General features: G+C 46.9%; 1 protein-coding gene across 1 annotated transcript in view; it reads left to right on the plus strand.

The window, feature by feature from the left end:
• SQOR (sulfide quinone oxidoreductase) overlaps positions 1-13,141 on the plus strand; it is a 329,005-nt gene that overhangs the window by 129,445 nt on the left and 186,419 nt on the right. The gene's annotated exons all lie outside the window — the stretch shown is intronic.

Below are 13,141 nucleotides of genomic sequence, written 5' to 3' on the forward strand. Positions count from 1 at the left end.
CTTGAGGTCTCCCTTGCTACCCCTTAAAAAAAAATACCATTTGAGTCCTGGGAATGGCAGGGAATTCCGATCATGAAAGAACCAATTCATAATTTATACCAACACCAAAAAAAGTTAGTTATTTAATTATGGTTCTGTAAATGCAAAAATACAAAAGGCAGGCTGTGTAACTGGTAGCAACGAATGTTGGAGGCTAGTTCACAGCGCCTTAGGAGGTGCGTGCATGGTGCTCCTGAAGTGTGAACGTTCTTACGTGTGCACGACCGAACACAGGAGAGGTATTGCACAATGAGCTAGAGACAAATGTGTGGTGACCAAGATGTTTCAACCCTATCTGTTGCATTTTGCGCTAGGGTCTTCATCAGGCCAAAAAAATATTTTTGGGTGTGGGTCATGTATCCTTGCTCCAAATGATGTGCTGGAGAACCAGGATACATACATGCCAACATGCCCAATTCCATCCGGGAGATGCTAGTGTAGTCCTGGTTTTAAATTTGCATTCTGGGACTTGGGTTTATAATGGAGAAATCCTGTAAACTAAAGACTACCAACCCCAAAATACACGGTTAAAATCAAGATTGCACTAGTACCTCCCAAAAGGAATGGGACATGTTGCCATGCATGCAGGAATGTAAATACAACAACGTTGTTCAGACTTGGTTCGTGCATCTGAAATGACGCCATTAAGAAACTGCGATTGTTAATCGTAAACAGTGCATTTCCTAAAGAAGAGCCTGCACAGAAGGTTCCAGAAACCCAGTGAGTTTAGCCGGAGACTCATCATTACCGTGCACATTCCAGTGGACATTTCCCCTGAGCCGCTCGCCGCCTACTGTCGATCCAGGGCTGCACTAAACAGGCAGAAAAGTGTTTAGTCATCGTGAGGCAGTGCAATTCCTCGGCTACATGCAGATAGGAAGCAGGAGCACAAGTTTATAATCCCACCTACTGCTTTTTGTAATTAAAAAATGCATGGTATTAAGTTCTTGGCTTCTGATTTATCTATTACATGTGTGAAGCGCTCTAAACTAAGGGGCACCAAGGCGCTGGTTACAGATTTAATCCTCCTTATTCAGTTTGTTTTCCACAATGCCAACCATAGGGAAGGACTGGCACCTGCTTTCAATCATGTCACTGGACTTTAGACCGTGCTCTGCTGCCATGTGCATGGTCTGCAGGCACTGTAGTGGATCTGAAAGGCAGGGGCAGGGGGAAGAGTGGAGGGAATGTGTTGAATGTTAAATTGGCAGCAATTAGCGTGTAGCGGTGAGCCGCATGCAGGCACATAAATCAGGAATCAGATAAGTCAAATGAAACACGAGACAATAAAGGCACGTCTGAATCTGTCTTTATTCAGGCGGTAACTGAAACTCCTTAATCACGTGGGTCGCAGCCCACTCATAACTGTAATCAACAGAGAACTGTTCCTCTTGGTAAATAATAACAATAAAGGTAGGACATTACATCTCCCCCTCACTAAAACAAAACATGACCATTGTTAATTGAGTTCCTCAGTCCACCTGGTGGGCCTTCTGATAACCCTCTTGGATGGGCTGCGTGTTGGTGGGGACAGTCTCGAGATTGCTCCACTGCTGTCACTGTTGCTGTCATCAGCATCTCTCTCTTCTTCACAATATTCCGAGTCTATATCTGAAGAATCATCCAACGGTGTTCTTGTGATGGTGACACTGGTGTCGGTGCCTGTGAATGTTCTAAAGAAGGATGAATTTATGGTAATGGTGCCTTGGGGGCTTGCTGCCGTTATCATGGAGCCCTGAATGTGAGTTACGGTCATTGGATCTGGTTTGAACGTAGATGTGTCCTTCGTGATTTGATTCTGTTTTACCAGGACTTGGTCCCTTATTTGGATTGAGCTTGGTCTTGCTTGTGTCGGCATATTCTTTCATCCTGGTTTGCTCTCTCGATCTTTGTTTCTGGGTCCTCCACCTGGGTAGCGGCAGTCTAGGCTCGTGGGTTGTGGGGAAGCCTTGTTCTAATGACACGTCCAAACATTAGCATTGATGGGCATTCGCCTGTCGAGCTGTGAGGCGTGTTTTGGTAATCCTGTAATAAATTGCAAATGGCTTGCATGAATGAGCCGTTTGTGATGGAGCATATTTGAAGGGTGCGTTTGAGATTTCCCATAAATAGTTCCACCATTCCGTTTGCTTGTGGCCATAATGGTGTAACCTTGTGATGCTGGAATCCTAGGTATTCAGCGAACATGGCAAAGTCGTGCCCACTGCATGGAGGCCCATTGTCCGATTTGACTCTGGAAGGAATGCCATAGTTGGCAAATGTCTTATCCAAGGCTGGTATGACGGCCTGAGCACTGGTGGAGTGGATCAGATGTACTTCTGGGAATCGTGACATCTTGTCGATGATTACTAGTGCGTATTTGCCATTGGCTAATGGCCCAAACATGTCAACCGCCACTTCGTCCCACACTTGCAGCAGCATTTCAGATGGTCGGATGGGCTCAGGGAACATGCGCGGAGCCACTGCCTGGCATGGTAGGCATTTCTTTAGCAGCTGTTCCACTCATTCATCTATGGATGGGAACCACACCTTGGTCCTTAATTGTCGTTTGGTTGATACAATGCCTCTGTGCCCTGCATGTGCAATGTCTAACACTTGATGTTGTAGTGTTGCAGGAATTACAAGTCTGTTTTCCTTCAGTAGCAGGCCCTCAGGTGATGTGGACAGGGTGTTGCGGACAAGCTTGAATGTGCGAAAATGTTGTTCCTCCTCAGCAGACATGAGTGGCATTCCTCTCTGCTTGCACTGCCACTGATTTGAGCGTAGGCACATTTGAATCGCCTGAATAGTTTGTCTTTTTTGGTCTCTTCTAGCAAATGAGCTGTACTTATGGATTTGGGTAGTGCGCTGCTGACCAGGTAGCTTAGGTATTGGTTTGCCTTGTGTGATTGCCGCTCATCACGAGCTGGGAGCGGGTATCTTGAAAGAAAATCTGCTTGATTGCTGTCCTTGCCTGGATGGTGAATTATCTTGAAAGAGTACTCTTGTAGCCTCAGGCCCCACCTGGCAATGCGAGGTGGCATTTTTGCTGTTGGTTTGCCGTAAATTGTGGTGAGAGCCTGGTGGTCCATGATTATGGTGAATTGTCGCCCGTACAAGAATAAGTGGTAATGTTCGCATGCCCAGACTACTGCCAGGCTTTCTTTTTCGGGTTGAGAATATGCGCATTCTGTGATGGACAAACTTCGGCTTACGTATGCCATGATTTGTCTTGGGGAGTCTGGGGATGCTCCGTGCTTGGATTGCACTAGAATCGCTCCTAACCCCATGGGGCTGGCGTCCACCGTGAGTTCTGTGTCAAGGTCATAGTATGCCATACATGAAGCGGTAGCGATCCGTTTTTTGATTTCTTGGAAGGCTTCTTCACATGCGGGTGACCATTGGAATTCCTGATGTTTTCCTGTGAGGGGTATCAGGGGTGTACTCACAGACGTGAAATCTTGAATATATTGTGTGCAGTAGCTCGCCATGCCAAGGAACGAACGTACTGCTGAGACTGACGTGGGTGTGGGCGTTTCTACTAACGCTTGGACCTTTTCGGGGTCGGGTTGCATGCAGTCCATCTTTCGAGAAAATATGTCTGAAGAATTTGAGTGGATTTGCTAATCTCACATTTATCGGGGTTGATTGTGAGGTGGGCGTTTTCCAAAGCCATGCAGACTCTTCGCAGGGTGTCATCATGGCTGTCTTGCGTGGTGCCGAATATTAAGATGTCGGAATAGTTTAGGCAGTTGGGGATGTGGTTTATCACCTGATGTATTTCATTCTGAAATATTTCTGCAGCTGAGGATACCCCGAAGCTGAGCCTTGTATATCTGAATAGGCCAAGATGCGTTGAGAGGGTGGTGATGTATCTTGAGGCAGGGTGTAACACCAGCTGTTGGTATCCCTTGTTCAAGTCTAATTTTGAGAACACTTTGGATCCATGAAGTAAATGCATCATATCAGTCATTCTTGGGGGGAGGTGTCGTACTCGCTCTATGGCCACGTTTGGGGCCCTCCTGTCAACGCATATGCGAATGCTGTCCTTGTTTTCTTTCTTGGGTACTGGTACAATGGGAGACACCCATGGAGTTGGTCCCAATGCTGGCTCTATGATGTCTCTATGTAGCAGTGACTGAAATTCGTCTTCCACATGTTTCTGTATGTTGAGGGGTATGCCTCGGTAGTGTTGTGCCATTGGGGGTATTTGTGGATTGATATGTAGTTTAATTTGTTTGTCCTTTAGTTTCTCCATGCCTGTAAAGAGAGCGGGGAACATTTGCTGCATCATGTCTCTTGGGATGGTGGTATAAGCTGACATTATTTGATACATTATTTGAATGAGTCCCATCTGAATTGCAGATTTGATGCTTAGGATGCTGCCTCCAGGCACTTCCCCTTTGATAACATATATCTTGATCTTCTGACTCTTATCCTTGTATTGACAATGTGCCGTAAACATACCTTGGCAGTGCAGTGGCTTATTCGAGCCATAGGTTATATCAATGTGTCTGCTTCTTTCAATGTCTTCTTATAGTTGAGTAATTTATACGTTTCATCATTTATGACATTGACGGTCGCTCCCGTGTCAATTAGGAATTCTTTGTTTTGCCCATTTATTTGTAGCCGTATGGTGGGGCTGTATTCTGTTGCTATGCTGTTTCCGATGGCATGTACGTATTCCCTTTTCCAGTCCCCGCTTGATGACGACGAGTGTGACTCAGGTTTCCTGCGCGGTGAGTCCTCTAGATATCTAATCTTTTGTCTGGAATGACGTCTTTTTGATTCATGTCTGGTGCTGGTGTGACTCGAATAATCTCTTCTTTCTTCCCGCTTTTTCTCTTCACACGGTCACGTGGTGCACTTTGTGACTGGTGTCTGGAGGCTGTGGGCGAGTGCCTCGCGCGGGATCTTGAGCTTTCCCGCCTTGGGTTGCAGTCTTGTCTCCATGTGTCTCTGTTGGGTTCTGTCGTTTGGAAGAAATTGATGTTTCTGCACACTGAAAGTGATTCTCAACTCCGCATTTGTCACAGTTGTGGCCAATGGCAGGGCACGTCCCAACATGTGGAAATCTGAAAGCACACCTGTAGCATTTCTTCTGTTCCGCGGGAGGGGGGTCTCTGGTTGTTCTGATAGGGCATACTGATGCCGTGGAAGCTGACTGCGTAATCTTGATGTTGCCTAAGGGTTCCATCTGTAGTGCGTGGGCCGAGTCAGCCCGTGCAAGTTGTAATATTTCCTCTAGCGTTCTGCTTTTCTGAAGTGGCTTCTTTCTAAACTTGTGCGATGCACAGCCGGCTATGGTTTGAGATTTAAGCGCTTCATCTGTTGAATATCTGTCAAAGTCATGATATTTCGCCCTTTTTCTTAACCTCATTACAAAATTGTCCATATTTTCACCACTTTCTTGCGTGGATTTGTGGAAGATGTGTCGTTCATAGACAACGTTTCGCAGCGGTGCGAAGTAGGCATTTAGTGCATCAATAATTCCTTGGAATGTGTGTGTATTGGATTTGGGCATTTTAAACACAATATCACGCACTACTGGGCCCAGAGAATGTAGCAGGACACCTTAGTCGGCGCTCCTCCCTTACCCCCGATGCATCTATGTAAATGTGCAGTTCCTTGAGCCATCTAGCCCACCTGGGAGTAAGGCTGTTGGTGTCGGCCATGTCAAATGGCTGCAGGGCTTGTAGTTGTAATGATTCAGACCCACTGTCTTCTTTATGCGAGGCTCGGCGGGAGCTGGTGGGGGGGGCTTAGAATTCCACTGTCTGTGTTGTCTTCAGACATGGTTGGGCTCTTCTTGAGGATAGTAGTGCTTCACTAATGGAACTGGGGCTTTGATTCAGTTAAATGCTGCTGGGTTAATTATTAAGGTGCCCGAGGGGCGTTGTAAGTAGCTGGCAATGTCTTCCGGCCTTGACAAGTCTCTGTTTTTTCTATGCGGCACACGCGTATGACTGTGTCCTTCCACCACGTGTAATATGCGACGTGCGTAACACGTGCTGGTAGCAGAGAGTTCTGTGCTGAATGCTGCAATCTGCACTTGTGCGCTGATAAGTCCTTACTTGTAGTTAGTTTTTCTGCCGTGTGTGTCCTGAGCGGCTCCGGTGCTTTAATCCGGATGTTTGATTACTGGCGCAGCGTCACAGTGGCTGAGTTCACCTCCGGACCCCTTCGCCGCTTTGTAGGAACCTCATCGCCATTGTTGAATGTTGAGTTTGCAGCAATTAGCGCATAGCGGTGAGCCGCAGGCACATAAATCAGGAATCAGATGAGTCAAATGAAACACGAGACAATAAAGGCACGTATGAATGTGTCTTTAGTCAGGCGGTAACTGAAACTCCTGGCGGCAACCCCGCCTCCTTAATCACGTGGGTCGCAGCCCACTCATAACTGTAATCAACAGAGGACTGTTCCTCTTAGTAAATAATAACAATAAAGGTAGGACATTACAGAATGCAAGGTAGCCTTGCTGTTGCATTGCGGTGTGCAGGCCGGAAGTGCCCTGTGCCCTGCGTGACTACCTCGATCTAGGGGTTCTAAGTCAAGAGCAGAGGCGTATTCATGTGGCGAAGGGAGGGGAGACGTGTGTGCTGGTGGCACTGGGAGGCCTAGGCCTGGACTGTGCTCTGCACGTTGGCCGTAGAGGTGTAGTGAGATGATATTTGATGTCTGATGAGAGGGCAAGAGGTTTTTGCTGTGTGTGGGTGACTTAGTCGCCTGTCTGGTATGCTGGAACGTAGAATTGTTGCGTGTTAGTTCAGGGGGCATTTAGTGTATGTGCGGCTTGGTGAGGGGCACAGCCAATCTTGAAGCCACAAACTGCATATCCCTGCCATGACGTAGCGATGCTTGACAAAGACCTGTTGTCAGGCTACACACTGCAGCATTTATCTATATAGGCAGGGACGCTGTTTCATGTTTGCTTATAAATTCACAGGCAAATACAGACAAACCGGTTCCTGTCCATCCTGTTTTTGCAAAGGCTGGGGGGTTAAAATGAAAAAGGGCAGTGCCTCCTATGGTTATCTATTGTCTATTACTCTATTGCTGCTTATCACACTACTGTGGCACGTAGCCCATATGCAAGCGTCTAGTCCTTTGCTGCATCCTGTACCAGTATGTTCCCTTCAGTGACCAACCAGACTATCTACACGACAGTCCTTATACTGAGCACCACGTTCTATACTATGACATTCACCACACCCACTAGCAGGACACTGCCCACTTTGACCTCCACTACTTTGCTTAACTCAACCACTACATCACCCACAGATACGATAGACTCCATAAAACACTTCCCATGTAAGCCCTGTCCAACTTTGGACAGGAACTTGCGCTTCAGAGCGAGACTAGCCAAACTATATGAGCCCCCATTAGGTCTCTTCCTACCTCCCCAGGAACAAGGACTGTAAGTACACCATTAGTTCTCCATCGTGGCTCTAGGCCGACAAAAAGTACAGTTAATTACAGTAAACTGAAACCTCTACAAACCCCCTAACCGACTACACTAATCACTATGAGCCCCCAGATCAAAGGAGCCTTAATAAACTCCAGATCACTGATAGCACATGCTACGGAAATAGCCGATTTGATCCAGAAAGATGATCTAGACTCCCTCGCTATCACCGAGACATGGCTACACCCTGCTGCTCCTGTGCTCATGCTAGCAGTCCCTGAAGGCTACTCCATCCTGAGACATGACAGACTAAAATCCAGAGGAGGAGGCATCGCTATTATTTACAAATGCTGCTTTGCTATGAGACTAGCTGCCCCTATCGACATTCACTCTTGTGAACTTTTATCAGTCAAAGTTCCATTGACCAATGCCCAAACCCTGAATATCCAAGTGATATACCGCCCCCCAGGCCTACCTGGAACTTTCGAGGATGATATTAACACTATCCTGACCAACAACCGTAAAAGCTCATTGCAAGTACTTCTACTCGGAGACTTGAACATAGGCTTCAATGAACAATCAGACCAACTTGCCACAACCACAGCTAACACCCTAATTAGAACTTGAATTCACCCAAAGACGTAATACCGCCACCCACAACAAAGGTAGAATACTTGACTGGGTGGCAGACCACAATTGCCAGGCTAATATCCTGTCCATTTCACTACTAGCTTGGACGGACCACCACCTTGTGTCTTTTATGCTCTCCACTAATAGACCCCCACCTCCTCCCGCCCTTAGGGCTCCACCTACATTAACTAGAAATAAAAAGAGTATTACTGTGGATAGGCTTATCCCGGCACTACTTCCCACTCTCAACTCACTACCAGACAATACTGATCCTGAGAGATTGGTTGAAGAATATAATAGAATTATGACCACTTTCTTGGACCAGATCGCCCCTGCCAAACTGAGACCAAGCAAGCAGAAAATTCACCTGAATAAATGGTTTACACCCTTCCGAAAAAATCTAAGGCAACAAAAAAGAAACTGCGAGGCTGCATGGAAAAAACACCCGTCAGAAGCCAATAAGCTCAAACTCACCAAATTATCCTCCCTCTATAAAAAAAGAAATATGCCTAGCGAAACGAATATCCTTTGACACACGCATATCCCATGACAAATCTAACATAAAGGAACTTTTCACCATTCTCATAGAAATAGAGACCCCGATAGCATTACTTAACACATGCACGAAAGATAAAAAATGGTGCAAAGATATCCAACACGCCTTAGCCAATAAAATAGCCACTCTACAAAATAAAATTTCTTGTAAAAGAATTGCCCTAAATGACCCTACTGCATCTAAAATATCTGGTAATGCTAACACCGATGAATCTACCCGATTCAACGTCACCAAAGTTTCCATCCCAGAAGTGGAAAGAATTATTCTATCCTTTAAACCCTCTAATTGTCAGGGCGACCTCTGCCCTGCGCAGCTTATCGAGGATGCTGCCTGAGACTTATCTCCTTTTTATAACCAAACTCATTAATGCGTCCTTCTCTACTGGTATCATCCCCACTAACCTGAAACAATCGTGGGTACTCCCACTCTTAAAAAAAACCCACCCTTGACCCATCCACACCGACCAACTACAGACCAATCACTACTGTGCCCTTCCTTCTAAAAATCCTGGATAAGGTAGCGTATACACAAATCCAAAAGCACCTGGAACTACACCACTTGTTAGGAGCATGACAATCAGGTTTCCGTCCCCAACACGGTACGGAAACTGCCCTTATCGATCTTAAGACCCAAATCAATGACCTCAAAGACAGTGGCAAATCAGCATTACTCCTCCTCCTAGATCTCTCAGCTGATTTTGATTTAGTCGACCATACTATTCTCTGCAACCATCTAAACACAGCAGCACACTTCTCTGATGACGCTGTTACCTGGATCAGATCCTTCTTAAATGGCAGAACAATGAGGGTCTTCTCGCCGCTAGCAGCTGCAGACCCCATACCTATCACTTGCGGTGTGCCCCAGGGATCATGCGTCTCGCCTACACTCTACAATATTTTCACTAAAACCCTTTTCGATGATCTGGATCATCTCGGTATCACCTACACTAACTATGCAGATGATACCCAGATCCTCCTCCCGCTTTCAGGGGATTATGAAAAGGATTTGGCCTTGGTGAATAGAGTGCACCTCATCATCCAGGCATGGATGGCCACATATGGTCTATGCCTGAATGATGATAAAACTGAACTCATCATCCTGGACACCCCTTCCCACATAAAAAAAAAAAAAAAAACTAGGATCCAACTACTCATTTATAAACAATGGCAACATCATTAAAGTAGAACATGAGGTAAAAACACTTGGTTTTTACCTTGACACAAACCTCTCATTCACCAAACAGGTCAACTCCCTAGCGTCCTCCATGGCCTACACGTGCAAACTTATACGCACCGGCAATCCATTCCTCTCTGATAGTAGCTGCATTACCCTGGCCAGAGCCCTCATTCTGTCGCACCTGGACTACTGTAATGCCCTCTACCTAGGATCAACTAAAGCAACTATCAAAAGAATCCAAACTTTACAAAACTCTCCAGAAGAGACCACATCTCAGAGATCTGTTGACAGAACAACTGGCTCTCAATTTACGACAAAGTCCTCATAAAAACTTTGTCGCTTACCTGCAAATCTCTCAACAATGCCGTACCTATTTACTTGGCGGAGAGATTCCACAAACAGACTTCCTTGAGACCATTGAGATTAGCCAACAGAGATCGGCTCTCCATACCCTGCTTCAAACGATCCACAATCGGAGGCAACAGGTTCCTGGTGAAAGCCGCCAAATTATGGAATTCCCTGCCTCCCAGTCTGAGAACAGACCAATCTTACCACAAGTTCAGATCCAACCCCATCATATGGCTGAAATCTAATGACCAGTTATAATAACCCCTGCTTAGGAAACAACTAGAACTGATTGGTTACCGCTAAGGTACCCACTATATGATATGACATCCTCATCTCTCTGCTTGTATCCTTGTACTTATCTCTGTTCACCTGATTTCATTCTGTATATAATGCTTTCTGGAAATTGCCTCCATATTCGTTTCTTGTATACTATGCCTGTAAATAAGCACCCTTTGTATATAAACCCCTGTAATTACTGCCTGTAGGTAAACTGTATACATTCTTGTGTAACTAAGCTTTGCATATACTTGTAACTGTTGCGCCCTGTTACCCTAGGGTATGATGCGCATTATAAATAATAAAACAAACAAACAAACATGAGGAACACGGGAATAGCCGGGAGATCACTCCGTGCACACCCAAAGTGTACTTACCTGAGCAGAATACCAACTCAGGATTTTCCAAGGCATAGGCATATCTCCATGACACACAGCACATACAGAAGTATTCTAAAATGGCTTCCAGGGTTCATATAGATAGGCCAGCCCCCTCATCCTTATTCTGACTTGCCAGGAGCCACAACCGACACAGGACCAGCCTGGCCCAAGGGACATCTCGGGGAAAATCCCACCCAAGGGAACTGAGGACCTCCCTATAGAAGACAAGACCAGGACTGCCGGGGAACAAAACTGCAGACAGCCAGCTTGTAAAAGCGAGCCTCTAAGGAATGTCCCAAGGGGTGGCACCCTTTCAAGATGGGGTCCATCCATCATGATTATGTGCTTTCCGGCTTTTGTATGGACCTTCCTCTTTTCAAGGAAGGATGGAAGAGAGAGGCTCCCACACCTCGCTCACATCAAGGGCTGAGGCACTAGGAGAATATGGCTCCACTTGAACTGAGGGCTACCAACACCAGGCTGCATTGAGCAGATGCGAAGAGCGCATAGAAAAGTCCATCAGCCAGGATCCCTTTAGCAAAGTGGAGGAGTCACGCGCACAGAGGATCCCTAGCCTGCTAAGCCTGAAGGCCCAAAGCTCCTGTCCGCCGCCTTTCTCTCCTCACATATCTGACGTCCCTAAGCAGTCATACTACCAGCTACACCTCCTCAGAGGTATCCTTCCTTTCCTCTCCTTCCCCCAGAATCTCACTGTCTCCAGAGCCCTGGTTCTCTCGAAGCTGGACTACTGTAACAGCCTCTATCTAAATCTTCCTGCCTCTATTCTCCGCCCTTTGCAACTCATCCAGAACAGGACTGCAAGACTTGTCCTTGGCCTCAAGCCCAGGGACCGTATCTCTCCAGGACTGAAATCGCTACACTGGCTCCCAGTGGCCGCGAGGATTAAGTTCAAAACCCTCTGCATTGTCCACAAGGCCTTCTGGGGCCTTGGGCCAAAATACCTTCAACTCTCTCTTCCTAAATGTCTTCCTTCTCGAGCTCTTCCCTCATCCACCTCCAACTACTTCAGGGTCAGCCGCTTCTCCAAGCAACGAGCTGGGGGTAGATCTCTCTCCGCAGCAGGGGCCTCCCTCTGGAACAGCCTTCCTGCCTCCCTGAAACTTGAGGAGAACCATCTCTGGTTCCGGAAGCACCTCAAAACCTTCCTCTTTACCTCCGCTTTCTCCCCTCTCTCCCCTGCTAAAATCACTGAACCTGCACTGAATTTACAACTGGCCACTCGCCGATCTTGGTCCTTGGCCCTGCCACTCTTCCCTGCACTGCCTACCTGCACTACGGGACTGTCTCTGTATCCTACAGCCCCTTCTCCCGGCACTTGCCACCAGCTGGCCCTATTACTTTTCTTGTATTCTACTAACCATGTACAGCACTCTCCTTGCACTTGCCACCAGCTGGCCCTATTACTTATCTTGTATTCTACTAACCATGTACTGCACTTCCCAGTCTCCCTACCCTTGCGCGATCTGAATGACACCTGGCCTAGTAGGATCGTTGTCTGTTCTCCCCTTGTTCCTCCCCGCCTCGTCACGCCTTGAAACACTTGTGTATAGGCGCGTTATAAATGCCATATCATATATCATATCATGTCCAGGGGAGGTGGATCTGAAGAGTGGCAGTGACTAGGAGAGCAAGGAGGTAGGTGCACAGGATCGGTTAAGGACACTCCCCACCGAGGCAGAATCAGAGGTCTGCACCAGGAACAACTTCTTCACCTCTCAGCTACCTCTCGTGGCGCGACGGCCTCACGAAGGCCACACGCTTGTCTCTGTTGGGCCCAAACCTGCACCTAGAGCCACCAAATCAAAACCAAATTAGGCAGCAGTCCTTGGGGGCGTGGTGAAAGCATTATATCAGCTTTGTTGGCATCAGCATAGTGGAAGATGTTAGACCGAGAGGATCAAAAAACTTTAGGTAGTGTGGCAATCTGGCCTCGAACCCTCCAGCGCCCCCCAAGAGGCCAGCACTTAACGCTGGAGGTATCCTCCCAGACCATTTATATTATATAATCATAATAACAGTGACATTTATATTTTGCACATCGTGAAGTTGTCAGCTTCTTGTATTGACTTTTCCACGGGGCCCTGGATTACCTGTAAGTCAATTTCTGTGCTGTCACTTGCACGGAAGGCAAGGCTGCTTTAGATGTAGCATGGGGACTGTTTCCAGCCCTGGGGTTATTTGTCGCCCGTGCTCTGTGCCAGAGTGTGGTTTTCCCCATTATTTTACCTCGCTTGCTCCCCCCCCCCCCTTCCACCCCCTCTTTACTTTGGTTCCTAGCAGCTTTATCCGCACTGGTGGATGAAAGAATAGTTTGTGGTCTTCAAAGTT

The sequence above is a fragment of the Ambystoma mexicanum genome, chromosome 11, assembly GCF_040938575.1.
Source record: "Ambystoma mexicanum isolate Mex_15411 chromosome 11, UKY_AmexF1_1, whole genome shotgun sequence".
Taxonomy (NCBI): Eukaryota; Metazoa; Chordata; class Amphibia; order Caudata; family Ambystomatidae; genus Ambystoma; species Ambystoma mexicanum.